Source organism: Panicum virgatum, chromosome 8K (genome assembly GCF_016808335.1).
Source record: "Panicum virgatum strain AP13 chromosome 8K, P.virgatum_v5, whole genome shotgun sequence".
NCBI lineage: Eukaryota > Viridiplantae > Streptophyta > Magnoliopsida > Poales > Poaceae > Panicum > Panicum virgatum.
The window spans coordinates 32,550,536-32,566,374 of NC_053143.1; the positions used below are offsets into that span (position 1 = coordinate 32,550,536).

The window sequence follows — 15,839 nt, forward strand, 5'->3', positions numbered from 1 at the left end:
GGTTGGAAGGCGGTGGGTTGGCGAAACCGCGGCGGAGCGCTCGCTGAAATCAAGAAGCAGGGGTGGCGGCTCAGTGGCGCAGCGTGGCAAGGGGAGGACGCGCCAGCAGAGGGGAGTGGGGCCAGGAGGAGCAGGGAGGTCAGTGGAAGTCCAAACCTGCGGCGCGGGCAGCCGGTGGGCGGGAATCCACGGCGGCAGCGGTGGAGCAGAGCTCCGGCGGGTCGGGAGGTGGAAGAAAGGTGGGAGGGACCTATCTAGAATTTTGTGAAAACTTCAGGGACTTTACTGTAAAAAAAGATTTCCCACAATTCTAGGGCTCAAATGAAAAAGTGCCCAAAATGAAAGTTGTTCAGTTTTTCAAGATCTACAACTTTCATGTTGTGCAAATTTTCATTAGATCAAAGGATTTTGAAATATTTTCAAAAGTTTGAAAGAGTTTGAATTAAATAAGGAAAATACCTTTTTGGTAGCAATTTCATACCAAATTTGGGCTAAAATGCAATAAAGCAACCAAGTAATGATTACTAGCACATTTTCAAGAAAGCCCTTCACAATTTTGAAAAAACTTCCTATGTTAAAACTTTTTGCAAACAGGGGCTAATAATTTTGTATAATTACATATATGCCCTTAAGTTGCATTGAAATTTTTTAACTATCACACAAGGATAAACACACAAAATGCACACATTATTTTATGTTCTATTATAGTAGACACCTGAAGTGCCACATTTCCGGTGGGTAAAACCAATGCCCTTCGGAACAAGATTTCCAGTTTTCAACAACTCCAAGATGAAACAGTCTCGGAAGCCTGGGAACGTCTCCAGGAATACATTGCAGCATGCCCACACCACGGCATGGAAGAATGGCTTATCATTCAGAACTTTTTCCATGGCCTGAACCAGCGATCGCAAGATCACATGGACGCAGCAGCGGGAGGAGCAATCCACTCCCTCGATGTTGCAGGAGCTAGAGTGCTCATCGACAAGGTTGCTTCCAACCAGAGTTGGAAGGAAGATAGGCAGCCAGCCCATGCAAAAAGAACATATGAAATCGACAGTGTCGATATGCTGGTAGCCAAGATGGATCTTCTCATGAAAAAGCTGGAATCCCTACACCAGGAGGTTAACCAGACTGAGCCTCAGATGACATGTGAGAAATGTGGCAATACTAGACACTCGGGCAAATCTTGCCCGTTCAATCAAGAGGACGAGAACTCCATTGGGGACGACACTCCCGATGACACAGACTGCCATCCTCAGCAAGGTTGGAATTCTAAGCCCGACCTCCCCTTCGGCCAACAGCAAGGTAACAATTTTAATAACAGTTTTCAGCCCTCGCTTAAAGACTTCATGTATGGCCAAAAACAAATGAATGACAACATTAGTGAGAAATTTCTTGCTAATGATAAAATTCTTGAGTCTTTGGCTACGCAACTAGATGGGTTTGACTCTGTTACTAAAAATCAACTGAGTTTCAATAAATTCATAGAAACTAAAGTAACTCAGCTGGCCTCATCCTGTCATAACCATAACATGGGGTAGCTTCCCAAGCGACCGGGAGTGAACCCGAAAGAAAGCGTGAATGCGGTAGCTGTGCGGGCAAGACAATCCGCACAGAGACCACATCTTCTGTAGGATGTAGGAACATGGCGGGAGACCGTAACTGCTAGGAATACCGATGCTGAAGACGGGGTGCTGGAGGAGGCCAAAGAATCCAATACCATTGCTACCCAGGAAGACCTCGTGGAACCCCCTAGAACTTCACGGGACTGTCACGATACAACCGCCTTACCGTTTCTAGAGCGAAAAAGGAGGCCGGTGGCCGACGAGCAATTCGGCAAGTTTGTCAAGGTAATTAAGAAGTTTTATGGCAACATACCACTTCTTGATACTAAACAGGTTCCCACGTACGCCAAGTATCTCAAGGATATCCTTGGCAACAAGAGGGTCCAGCCGACCACCAAGGTCGTGCAGTTTACAAAAGAGTGTAGCATAGCTATACTCAACCCTCTCCTGGAGAAGAAGAAGAAACCAAGATGCCCCACCATCACATGTTCCATCAGAGCTCAACACTTTGAGCACGCTCTTTGCGATCTGCGAGCAAGCATCAGCGTCATGCCAAAGGTAACTTATGATAAACTTAACCATCATGCGCTTGCCCCTACTGCCATGTGTTTGCAGCTAGCAGACCAATCGGTTCATCATCTCGTGGGGATCGCCAAGGATATTCCGGTGAAAATATGGAATTCCTTTGTGCTCGTTGATTTCATCATTCTCGATATGGAAGTCGACACCAAGATCCCTCTCATATTGGGGAGGCCAATCTTGAGTATGACAACCGCACACATTCATGCGAGAGTTGGAGTAATCCAACTCAACATCAATGGGCAGAATGAGAGATTCGGCTTCAGACCCAAGGATGAAAAAAGCTCGTAGATCAAAAGTTTCAACCGGAAGGAATCCTTGAAAGAGCTGGAGAAGCCATATACCCCATCCAACTCTACCCTCATCGAATTCGTGGTGAATCTTCGAACTCTAGAGGAGATCAAGGTGTATAACCAACGGAATGCGAAGCGGAATATCCAACGTAAGAAGTTTCTGGAATTTGGGAAGAAAGAGATCGAAGTAACTCTGCCTATGGCGGAAGAAAGCATCGCCACCAACATCTCCATCAGGTGACAACGACCGAACCCAAGGTATGGATAGTCTCGCTCAGGACGAGAAACTCGAGCCCTTTCCATGAGGTACGTGGTAGTTATCCATTCCTGCATTTGCATATAGGATAGTTTATCTTCTTGCATAGTTTCCCTTCCACATCATGGCATGTTTAAATTTTCGCAAATGCAATCCTTTTCATTTCACATTGCATACAAAAAAAACGGCCAAGATGGCAGACCTTCTGAACTTCATTCAAGCTTGGGGGGACGCCAATGTATCCAGGTAAGTCATCTCACCTGTCCTTTCATCTCGTGTGCTAAAAAAATATAGTTTGAGTCTTTCAAAAATTCAAAAAAAAGAAAAATAAAATAAAAATAAAAATAAAATAAATAAATTAAAGTAAAACAAAAAAAATGTTTCATGGTTTGAATAAAACTCCCAACACATATGTGTGGAAATCCATGTAAGCTTTTAATATGGAGATGATGAATAATTGCTCTGTCCATGCTTTGTAAGTACCTCGTATACTGCTTTTTACTCACCTAGTACTTGAAATGTTGGCTCTTGGAAATATTACTAAAATTCTAGTTTGAGTGGGAGCATGAGCTTGATTTCCAAGTCTAAGTTGTTGTGAGATTTGAGATGACCCGAATCGGAATAAAATTGTTTTCTCTAGTAGGGAACCTCTCGGAATTTCTTTAAAATGAAACTTGGTAAAGATTTCCCCTTTGGTTTACATGTCCTATCCAGAGCCATAATGTTTTATCATATGAACCGATATAAGCTATCTTGAGTTATTTTGAGCTTTGTCGAATGGTGAGTCCGTTCGAGGAAGGTACTTGTCACCTACCGATCTTTCTCCTTTGCGTACCCATTGTTTTGCTAGCCTCAAAATGTCTGGCATGTCAATCACCTACTCCGGGTATTGATATCCACCACTGCCAGACGATTCCCCTCACAACAAAACCCAAAATCTCCACAGTGAGCCTATCCATCTCAATTGGTCTATCCAAGCAATGCTCCCTTCCATTAACTCTATCCTCATGGAGTATGGGTCATCTTCCTTAAAAAAAACTGAAGCAAAAAAAAAGAGAAAGCGAGACAAGACCCAAACCTCCACTCAAGAGAGTTCAAAAAAGGAGCTCAACTAAAAAGACCAGAGATGTTCTAAGCGTGAATCCATTTCCTCCCTCTCCCCTGAACATTTTACCTTCCATAAGATCGGGATTTGATCGAGTACTAACCTCTTGCGAACCACTCTTCGACTCGGCAACACAAGTAACCAAGGTATGCTATACTCTTCCTACCCAAAACTCCACATATCAGCGTTAGAGTAGGAAGAAGATGGTCAAAATTTCCGACCATGGTGAGGACCATACACCTTGAGCGACTTGAGAGTACCATTGGGGAATCTTAAACCATTTTTTTTAAAACTTGCAAAACTCCGAGATAGGAACCTAAACAGGAAGTAGGAAATATTCCGGTAAATGTTGTTCAGTCTCTCAACTGCCCAAGACGAGGGATGAAATGCCAATAAGCACCATCTACCAAGAAATCAAGCTATGAGCAAACTTATTCAAAGTACATATGGGTTAGAGTAATATGTTGTGCATAAGGTTTTTGCAAGATATGAGCATTGATGCAACTCCTGATCCACCGAGCCTCAGCTCTAGCTTTGCTCAAGGACGAGCAAAAGTTTAAGCTTGGGGGGGAGGGTTGACGGCCATTATTTCCCATTTTGACCATCAACTTCTCGAGAATATTGAGCCTTGCACCATGTTCCATATATATTTTACCTAATCCTAACAAATTCCACAAGTTGTGGTGGTTTGAGATGCTTTGTAGAAGTATGCTCAGAATATGCAAGAAACAGCACTAAATGGAGCATCTACAAGGATGGTGAAACATGGATATAAGATGACACCATTATAAACATTGTCAAATTCTAAATTTTACATTGCCATGTTGAAGAGCTCATCGAGATGATCGAATTAGACATTTGGTTCACCCAATTCGGAGTCCGGATGCAAAAGTTATGCAAATTACAAGTTTTGGACTCGTGTCGTGCAGAGGCTGCAGGCCAGCCGGCCCGGCTTAGGCCGGCCGGCCCGGCACCTCTACCAAACACATCTCGCCTTGCTACAAGACCACTAGGGACCCACCAATAGACCCCTATGAACTGGATATACAAGCAAATACAAAAGTTATGACCGAAAGGCCTAGCACATGGATTAAAAGACCCATTTGCAGCACTTACCGAGATCTTTTGGACTGGAGCACCACCATGGACTTCATACACATGTTGATCAGCGAGCCCGTGAAATGGAGGGCCGAGACATGCCAACTCCAGGCCGATCGGCCTAGGGGAGGCCGGCCGGCCTGCAACTTTCAGCGTTGAACCAACACAACCTACACCGACACCAGGAGGAGATCAGGAGCGTCCACGAGAAGGTCAGTGCCAAACAAAGAAAGTCACAGGCCGGCTGGCCTAAGGGAGGCCGGCTGGCCCCACTTTGCAGTGTCTTGAGCTCATCTTCACATGGAAGCTACATCAACCGACCCTCTTGCATACACCAGACCCCTCGGCCAAACACCGACCTCTAGCATCTATAAATAGAGAGCAACACCCTCACTCTCAACACACACCAAGGAGTTCTCTCTTCTCTCACTTTTAGTTTCTAGAGTAGGTTAGGTAGTTGGGAGTTAGAGTTGCGTCGAGCTTGTCTCGGGATTTCGGAGTCATCATCGGAAGTCGGTATAAGCTCTTGTATCTTTTCCTTTGACATTTATCAGTATAGTTATCTTCTTTATCTTTTCAAGTCTGCTTTACTTTTTGCATTATTTATCTTCTCAAGTTATCTTGCTTGTGTGCGGAAGTAAGTTCCTCTAGTTTAGGCTTTGTATCTTTCTTGTTTATCGGGATCTTACCTTGCGGGTTTTCTCGCTCGGACTAGGAAACTCAATTTAGGTCCCTAGGTTGAGGGGGATTTCTCTTGCATGAGACAAGAGAAATCCTAACACCGAGAACGGATGTGGTGTCCGAGCTTAGTGTTAGCTAGAAAGTGTGTTCCACCCCACGGTACCATTGTGGTAGGCGGCAGGTGGTGACAGCTCTGTCCGTCCCTCGTAGTCCACCATGTTCGGGTGCTTTCATAGCAGTAGTGACGACTGTCGTTGGACTCCCTTCTCACCCCAGTCTGAGTCCTTCCCTGAGGCCGCCGAAGCAAGCTCTAGGTTCTCGATAACTAGTTAGAAGCAAGGTTTAGTCTAGAGAGGCTAGCCCGATAGTTTGGAAGTGTTTTAGAAGTCTTTCTCGCTCGTTGTCCTCCCAGCTCCTTACCTCTCTAAGGATTAGAGTCTCCTGTGTCAGACGGTCCTTGTTGGCCTTTATCTTATCTATCATATCCAGCTTACCCACACTAAGTTAGTTGGCTTATAACTCTAGTAAAGTTTATCATTTGATTCTTCGATACTCTTTGCCATAGTACTTCCCTGAGGAAAATTACGATACCCTAGAATATTCCAAGGTAAGGTTCTACAGCGGTGATTTTGTGCGGTTGCGGAATCTATATTCTATTGAGCATAAGAAACACCAACAAGCATTTCTGGGTGTTGACGGCCATTATTTCCCATTTTGACCGTCAATTTCTCGGGAATAAATTGAGCCTTGCACCATGTTCCATACATATTTTACCTAATCCTAACAAATTCCACAAGTTGTGGTGGTTTGTGATGTTTTGGAGAAGTATGCTCAGAATATGCAAGAAACAACACGAAATGGAGCATCTACAAGGATGGTGAAACATGGATATAAGATGACACCATTATAAACATTTTCAAATGCCAAATTTGACATTGCCATGTTGAAGAGCTCGTCGAGATGATCGAATTGGACATTTGGTTCCCCCCAATTCGGAGTCTGGATGCAACTGTTATGCAAATTACAAGTTTCGGACTCGTGTCGTGCAGAGGCTACAGGCCGGCCGGCCCAGCACCTCTACCAAACACATCTCGCCTTGCTACGAGACCACTAGGGACCCTCCAATGGACCCCTATGAATTGGATATACAAGAAAATACAAAAGTTATGACCGAAAGGCCTAGCACATGGATTAAATGACCCATTTGAAGCACTTACCGAGATCTTTTGGACCGGAGCACCACCATGGACTTCATATACATGTTGATCAGCAAGCCCGTGAAATGGAGGGCCGAGATGTGCCAACTCCAGGCCGGCCAGCCTAGGGGAGGCCGGCCGGCCTGCAACTTTCAGCGTTGAACCAACGCAACCTACACCGACACCAGGAGGAGATCAGGAGCGTCCACGAGTAGGTCGGCGCCAAACAGAGGAAATCACAGGTCAGCCGGCCTAAGTTTTGCTAGCTGGCCCCACTTTGCAGCGTCTCGAGCTCATCTTCACATGGAAGCTACGTCAACCGACCCTGTTGCGTACACCCGAAGCCTCGGCCAAACACCAACCTTTATCATCTATAAATAGAGAGCAACACCCTCACTCTCAACACACACCAAGGAGTTCTCTCTTCTCTCACTTTTAGTTTCTAGAGTAGGTTAGGTAGTTGGGAGTTAGAGTCGAGTCGAGCTTGTCTCGGGATTCCGGAGTCATCATCGGAAGTCGGTATAAGCTCTTGTATCTTTTCCTTTGACATTTATCAGTATAGTTATCTTCTTTACCTTTTCGAGTCAACTTTACTTTTCGCATTATTTATCTTCTCAAGTTATCTTGCTTGTGTGCGGAAGTAAGTTCCTCTAGTTTAGGCTTTGTATCTTTGTTGTTTATCGGGATCTTACCTTGCTGGTTTTCTCGCCAGGACTAGGGAACTCAAGTTAGGTCACTAGGTTGAGGGGGATTTCTCTTGCCTACAACAAGAGAAATCCTAACACTGAGAACGGATGTGGTGTTCGAGCTTAGTGTTAGCTAGAAAGTGTGTTCCACCCCATGGTACCGTTGTGGTAAGGCGGCAGGTGGTGACAGCCCTGTCCGTCCCTCGTAGTCCACCATGTTCGGGTGCTTTCGTAGCAGTAGTGATGACTGCCGTTGGACTCCCTTCTCACCCCAGTCTGAGTCCTTCCCTGAGGCTGCCAAAGTAAGCTCTAGGTTCCCGATAACTAGTTAGAAGCAAGGTTTAGTCTAGAGGGGCTAGCCCGATAGTTTAGAAGTGTTTTACAAGTCTTTCTCGCTCGTTGTCCTCTGAGCTGCTTACCGCTCTAAGGATTAGAGTCTCCTAAGTCAGACGGTCCTTGTTGGCCATTATCTTATCTATCATATCCAGCTTGCCCCCACTAAGTTAGTTGGCTGATAACTCTAGTAAAGTTTGTCATTCCATTCTTTGATACTCTTTGCCATAGTGCTTCCCTAAGGAAAATTATGATACCCTGGAATTCTCCAAGGTGAAGTGCTACAGCGGTGATTCTGTGTGCTTGCGGAATCTATATTCTATTGAGCATAAGAAACACCAACACGGGCTTGGTTGCCTCTCACAAAAACCATTCTTGTGGGTGATAACATTCCACAAAATCATTCTTGTGGGCGATGACGCACCACAAAATCATTCTTGCGGGGTAGTAGTACCACCACAAACACATTCTTTCAGAGAAAGGAAGGGAAACACAAAGTGCAAATGAAATGCGAATGGAAATGCAAAACAAAAAAAAACACATTCTTTTTCTTATGAACTAGGATCAAGAACAAGAGCAAAGAGAGCAGAGGGAGGAAGAACACGAAGCAAGACTGGTGTATTTTGGGCTAGGGGGATGCACATGAGCCCTGTGCACTAGCTTTCATAGAGGGGAGTCACCCCTTGGTTGACCGACCAAGGTGGTCGGCCGGCCATGTGCTGTGCCCGATTGCCATCAAATTTTTTCAGACCTGCTCAATGACTGCAACACACTCCAAAAGCACTTGAATGCATGCAGGGGTAGGCCGGTGCAAGCCTAGGAGTGGCCCCAAATGAATTTGGACATGAAAATCATCCAAGTTCATGCATGCACTAGGTTCCAAACATTTGTGGCAGCCATTTTTTTCCAAAATTGCCCCTAGGGCACTTGTTTAAATCCAAGATTCATGAAGGATGCAATTGCAAAAGGTGGGAAATCAAAAGATGCAAATGCTCATGCAAGAATCAAATGAAAATGGAAGGAATTCAAACATGCAATGGTCGAAATTAAATATGGGATAACTACCGATTTACCTGTCGGCAAGGGTTCAAAATTTAGAGTCTTTTGAACGAGACATTTTAATTCTTGTCAACTTGGGTCAAGCTTGACAAGAATTTCCAAAGTGAAACACCACATCATGAAAGTTGTCGGAAGAATTCGTACCTCGATGTGGTGTCTGGGATGCATCGGGAATATCTTTTGGTCCCCTTTGATCGTGTGGAACTTCTCATGATACTCATCATCATGTGGTACTGCCCCCCTGTGAGGTGAATCGTAGTGTGGCTACTTGTCCGATCAATGCAGTGTTCTTTGTTGTTGGTGATCAGGCAACGACAATAGAGCACCTCATTCGAACGGAAAAACTTGAGCCTTTTCCAAGGTCTGATGCAATCATGATCAATTCAATTGCTGGATTGTTGACTTCTCAAAGTTGAGAGTGCCAAGTCACGCTCGTCTTGAAGTCGACTCAGATTCGTCGTGAAATTCATTGGCGAATTGAGATTAATCGTATACTACCCCTGTCTTCACACAAAGAGAAGACATCATGGTTGTCCTACCAGACCATGACCACTAACCATAGAGATTTTTCCAAACTTAAATAAATTCTTTAACTTGTGCCTTCCCCAGCAACGACGCCAAAAATGCCTATTGACGCCTAGCAACGTCATCACAGGAACCGGGTAGTTCCGAATGATAACGCCCGCAGACGTCAATGGGGTGGCAGGTATTTCATAAGCCACGAATAAATCCGCAAGCGCACTTAGTACCACCGTAGTATTTTACCCGAGAGTAACCCAGGGTGTCATTTATATTTCCGCAGGGAAGGCGGTGGTATAAAGAGTTTATTAAGTTGAGGAGAACCTTATGGATTAATGTTCATGGTTCGAGCAAGGGTATATTGTTCATGATAAAAGGGGTCAAGCATAACCAGATAAATCTACCTTAGAACAGTGGAGAAGCAAGAGCTATATCAAGGGTAACTAGAGCCATGACCTATCATGAACACTCATGAGCACGTTGAGTTGATTCGTGCATACACATAGAAAAGCCTACGAACATGGGCTAGGGAGACCGCAACCAGCTGAATAGGACAAGCCTGAACAACCAGCCGGCTTTACGTACCTCCTACCACTCTATCCGAATGTGGAGGATTACTAGGGCTTGGATAGGGCTGTCACTACCTGCCAGCTACCTCTCAGTCCGTGGGATAGAGTCGCATTCAAACATGTTCATTAACCTAGGCACCATGCCTACGCTAACGAGCACCACTCCAGCCTTGCACACGGACGCCCATGTCTATCTGAGGCCTTGGTTCTAGAGCGCCCAATTCAGGAAGATAAAGCAAAGCCATGAAACAAGAACTAGACTAGCGTATGAATCAAATAAAACAAGCATGGCTCAAGAGAAGGATCATACACACAAGCAAAGGCATACGAACCAAAGTACTGGATAGATAAATAAACTCTAGTATAGACTCAGAACATTACATAAAGAGAAGGTAAAAGACATACTAGACTCTTCACGAAGACTCTAAGACCTCGAGCTATGGCTCATACCTGAACTCCACTAGTCCTAAGACCTCTACAAGAGAAGGTAAAAACTACATCTTGAGAGTGTTTCTTTTGTAGCTTGAAGATGTTGAGTGTTGCTTGAAATGGAGCCCCTCCCCTCATATATATAGAGGCCCTCTCCTCGGCCGGGAATTGAGCATGTGCCGACTTGAACTGACATGGAGGACCAATGGAGAGCTACCACGTCGAGGAGGTAAGTCGGTGGGGCCCATGGGCCGTCGGCCGACCATGGGCCGGCCCCACTGGCCCTCTCCTTTGGTGCAGAGGCTGACCAGTGTACCCTCTCATCTTTGGATGCTGACATGACTTATTTTAAGTCGGTTTGCTTCTCTGGTGGGCCCTCCAATCCATGTGATGCTCGTGTGGCAGGGTTTGATTGGACGGCGTCTTGCTCCTTTGATCAAAAGGGTATGATTGCCCTTCATTTTTAGCTAAAACCTGCACTCATAGAAATCTAGAGGGAGATGTGGAATTCGGTGATTTATTAGTGACATGAGTGTTAGAAATGCAAGTTCATCCATTTATTGTGACCAAATTTACGCTCAGAAATAGTCGTTAGTGAGCGTCAACATCCGAGAGATCAGCCGATGAACTTACAAATTTCTTTTGAAAAACTTTACAAAAACCCTCTGGATTGATGGTTGACCTAAGGAGTAAGTAAATGGTGCTCTACCAAGCCATTCTGACCCTCAACCGCCAAAGATGAGGATGATGCTATAAGCCCCACGGGAGTAAGGTAAAAGGTGCGAACAAGGCCAACTTATTCAAAATCAAGGTAAGAACACTTGGTTGTGCCTTGTGCATAAGTCAGGAATGCGACATTGTAGTAACTCCTGATCAACAACCTAAGTCTAAAACTTTGCTCGGGATGAGCAAAGGGCTAGCTTGGGGGAGTTGTTGACGGCCCTTAAGTGCGAAATTTAACCGTCAGCTACCCTCAATAATTAAGAAAAACCGCACGCCTTGCTCGCAAATTTTGTATCACTAATCTAGTTCCACAGTTATTTTGAGTTTACCGATTTCAGATGAGCAAGAAAGGAATAAGACAAAAACACACAGCTGTTGGTACTTTGTAACGTTGTTGACGCTCCTTAGCGCCCCAATTTATATACCACAAGCGCACGGGATCGTGTAGCTTTTCCCTTAGAGTATTCCCCCAAGGTTTATCAATCCACAGAACCAAAGATACAAGAAACAATCTACTAACATAGAGAATCCTTTGTGTTGAGATGGTGTAAAACGAATCTAATCAACTAAAAATAGCAAACACCGAAGGTAGCAAGAGAAAGATAGAGATAACCAATCTAGATCACCTATATCATGCATATGTTGTAGTTCAAGCCAGATGTAGTGAAGCAAGACAGATGTGAATCTCAATAAAAAGCATCTTTAAACCCAAAATCTCTAATCCGATCCTTCGATACCCCATCTACTAAAGCAACACCCTGTCACGACGCCCCCCTTTGGACGAAAGCACCCTGAAGCAAGTCGAACCCCCTTTGGTAGTTCCGCCATGAACCTCTAGCCACCATGACTACAAGATCATGCTAAGTGATCTATCTCGATAATAGATCTAGGATGAAGCCAACCCAAAGAAAAGAACGAAATCGAAAGAGAGAACATGGTCGCTAAAAATTCGGAATCACAAGTAACTTCACCATGAATGATTGTACATCACAACATCACAACCGGGGCCCTACCTTGATCTTAATGATCCTAGCTCCAGAACTCCGACGTGGTCTTCCTTGCAAGGTTCCCACGTCGGCAAGGGAAGCCCCTAGACAACTAGCACGACCCTCGGCTCTCCGAGAGGTGTCACTCTATCTTCTCTGCTCCTTGGCGTCGTCTCCCGAATGATCTTCTGCGTGAGCCTAGGGGAGGGGTCTTTAAATAGCCTCAGGAAACCCTAGGTCGAAGGGAAGGCCGAGACTGCCTGAAAAGGGCCTGGGCCGGCCGGCTCAATGGGCCCAGGCCGGCCGGCCTGGCCCATTTTCTCGCCGCCTCGCGTCCTCCTTTCTCCCCAAGTCTTCTGGAGTTTATACCTTTCACGATTGCACCCCGTTGGACGTCGTTATCTTCGATATTTCTTCGAGGGAAAGGATAGGATGGAGAATCCTTCCTTAAATCTCTATTTGCTTTGCTTAGCCCCGAAGTATCTCGATCTCATCTTGTGGTCTTTGTCCTTTGAGCTTCATTGGAGGGTGGATGTGCATGAACGGGCTTCTAGTCGTCATGGCCTTTGGTCCTTTGTTTGGGCTTTGGCCTTTGTCTTTCTTCGTGTTATTGCGTGATCATGGGCCTCGTCATTTCATGCCCCAAAATTGGTCAAAAAACTGCAAAAATGAAGTACCTCCAAAATATTTGTGCAAATGCGAAAAGGACCAATAATCGGGCCGAGGTTAGGATGGTTAGTGATTTTGATATTAAATTCATGCCATTATGAAAGTTAAACAGGGGATAAAATGGATACTTAAGGAGCGCCAACATTCCCCCCATGCTTAAACCTTGCTCGTCCTCGTGTAAGTCTTTGATAAAAATCAGTATTGCCTTTCGGTGTCCAATCCCTGCACTTGATCATACACGAGAAAACACAATGCTCCCAAAAATATTTTGCAGTTAATAGTTCAAGTTGTAACCAGCTTTTTCTATGTGGAAGGTACATACAAGTTAAATGCTTCACCACAATTATTAAACACTTGCTCTCAAAATTAAACAAGTCTCAGAATTAAGAAAGTAAGTTCCATAAATAATGCTAAACCAAGATCAATAATTTAAACCTCATTGCAATTTGCTCATGGAAACTCTCAGCTCATCTTGTCTCTCAAACTTGCTAGAACTTTCTCCTATCTTTCTCTCATATATATGTGTGAGGCTTTATCTAGAGCTCTGGAAAGGTTAGTCCTAACAAAAGATATTATAATCAAGATATTATCAAAACAAGAAATACTTCTTATGGATTTACCGAGACTCGTCAAAAAGACCATTGGAAAATAATTTCTTTGTGGAGAGGGAGAGAATGGAACACACACTTTAGATGGTGGACATGTGCAAATGGCAACGGTTGATCCCAAGGCACAACTGAAGTCCTTGTTATCGGATTGCACATGGTTGGAATAATTGAGTATAGAATAATCTTCAAAGTACTTGGAGTTTAATGAAGCAAACGAAACCGAGGAGCTTTTCATCATCATTTTTTTTCTTTTCTTTTTTCTTTTTTTTATTTTATTTTCTTTCTTTTTGCTCCTCAGAACCGTTGGCAACACAATGCACTTACTCCACCTCCCCCCATGCTTGAACGTTTGCTTGTCCTCAAGCAATGAAGTGATGATAATCTGATGGAGTGAGTGCACAAAACTCATATCAATTCTCTGGACTCAACTTTGGAATTCAATGGGGCATCTCCTCGTAAAAGATTGAAGCTAACAGAGGAGGAAAAGGCCCAGGCTAGCCGGCCGGCCTACTGCCTGTAGGCCGCCACTTCTTCAGATTTTTCTGCTGCGAACTCTTTGATGCTTCCCAAGCTTATGTTTTACTGAATTTTGCCCTTGATTCCATTGTTTTGCCATCGAAATAATAATATATACTCAATATATAGGTTGTGGTCAAGGAGGTGTTTCACAAAGAGATGTTTTTGGATAAGGGTGGATATCCAGCGAGGTTTGCGATGTTCCCGGTGTAGAAACTCACAATGCATGGATAGAATGGTTAGCAAAAGAGAGGTACACAAAAATACGGAATGGTCAGCTTCTTAGTCACGTACCAAAGAAGATAATTCTTGAATTAATTCACCTGAAAATAAATCTTGCTCTATGGTTTGTCCTGATATAACATTTAGGCTTTTAGAAGGGTAGAGCAATTGCAAAAGGTATCATTGACAAGGTTAGCTCAAAATTAAATCCGAATTAAATTTTCCTTGACAAGCTTAAGTAAGAGAGCAAGAATAGAAAGATGTGGGTCTTAATTTATCATAACCTCCACAATTGAATTAGCCGGCATTTAATTAATTTTTCAGATCATGTTAGGGAGAGCATTAGTTTAAACATGCATAAACCAAGCACAAGAAAGTAGACAAGGCAGGCAACGATCATCATATTTTAACATGGCACAAACTTTCTATCATCATTACTAACCATAACATTAAAGTGTGGGTGATGTATTTATTTATCATGGTGATGAAAGCAAAAGAAAGCAAATTGCAGACATGCTGAAAAAAATAAAACAGAAAATTGCTACGCACACACAAGCTTGCAGACATGCTGAAAATAAATGAAAAGAAATAGAAAAATCCAAACCACATGTGCACGCATTTTATTCATGCTCTTGTCGTCGATCACTCTCCTTGATTGCCTCTTGCGTTGTATCCTTCGTCATAATATTGTTGAAATGCTCCTCCATCAAATTGTTGCAGTGGCGCTAGGCCTAGAAGTCCCATTTGATATGTAATTCCCGCGGTTCCATCTTCTAGTTGGCTTGTGTGCCTCCGGATGGCATCTATGTCTTCCATGTTTCTTCTTGCATAGGCACCCATGATTCTCATTCCTTGTTCCAGTTGAGGGAGGTCAAAAAATTGTGCTCCAAATGATGGGGCCGGCATCTCTCCTTGGTATGATGGGGGTGGGTAGCCATAGTTGCTAAATGGTGGGGGCGCCGCCACACCATACCCCTATGCTTGATCTTGGTTTCCTTCCCATTGACTCGTCCATCCTTGCGGGTGTCCTTGTCCACTTGATGCACCTTGAAATTCATTCCTCCAATAAGCGGAACTTGGTGGTGGAAGCTTTACTTCTAAATTTTCTTGTTGTGCCGACGCCAATGTTCCTTCAATCAACATTCCTCTTTTTATTTTCTTCACCTTTGCTCCAATGTTTTCAACTTGCCAATCGGTCCTTCCTCTTGCAAATAATTTAAGCCTTTGATCGGGGAGGGAAATATCCATCTCGGAAATAGTGAATCCCTTCTTTTCATCCCCTCCGATATAATGGCCTTGCCTCAAATGTTCAATCCCTATATCTCTTCCCGGGACATAATATTTTTGGATCACCGCTAACCCCGGATTCATGGCTCGGGCTATTAGTGTAAGATAACACCCCAAACCAACTTCTCCCGTGCCGGATGATGCTTCACAAATCCATCTTTCAACCATGATGTAGGTGGGATCAATCTCTTGCTTCTTCACCAATGCTGCATACATCCAATTCAGTTCTTGGTCGGTTACCTTTGATTCTCTCATCCTCCCGAGAATTCTTTTGCTCACCCAAGAGTGGAATATTTGGAGGATCACATTACTTATATTCTTCCTTTGACGATTGACATCTTTTGCTATCTTCGTCCAAAACTCATCGAGCTCTCCATCTTCGACTTCCACCATTACATTTGCATTGCTTTTGAACCCAAGCAAACTCCCTATTTCTCCATAGGTGATGACTTTTTCTTCA

General features: G+C 44.1%; 1 non-coding gene across 1 annotated transcript; it reads right to left on the reverse strand.

Annotated features, from left to right (window-relative positions):
• Positions 1 to 749: 749 nt before the first annotated feature.
• On the reverse strand, positions 750 to 856 carry LOC120646530. Its single transcript, XR_005664435.1, has one exon. It is a non-coding gene; the product is annotated as a small nucleolar RNA R71 (small nucleolar RNA).
• Positions 857 to 15,839: the final 14,983 nt, after the last annotated feature.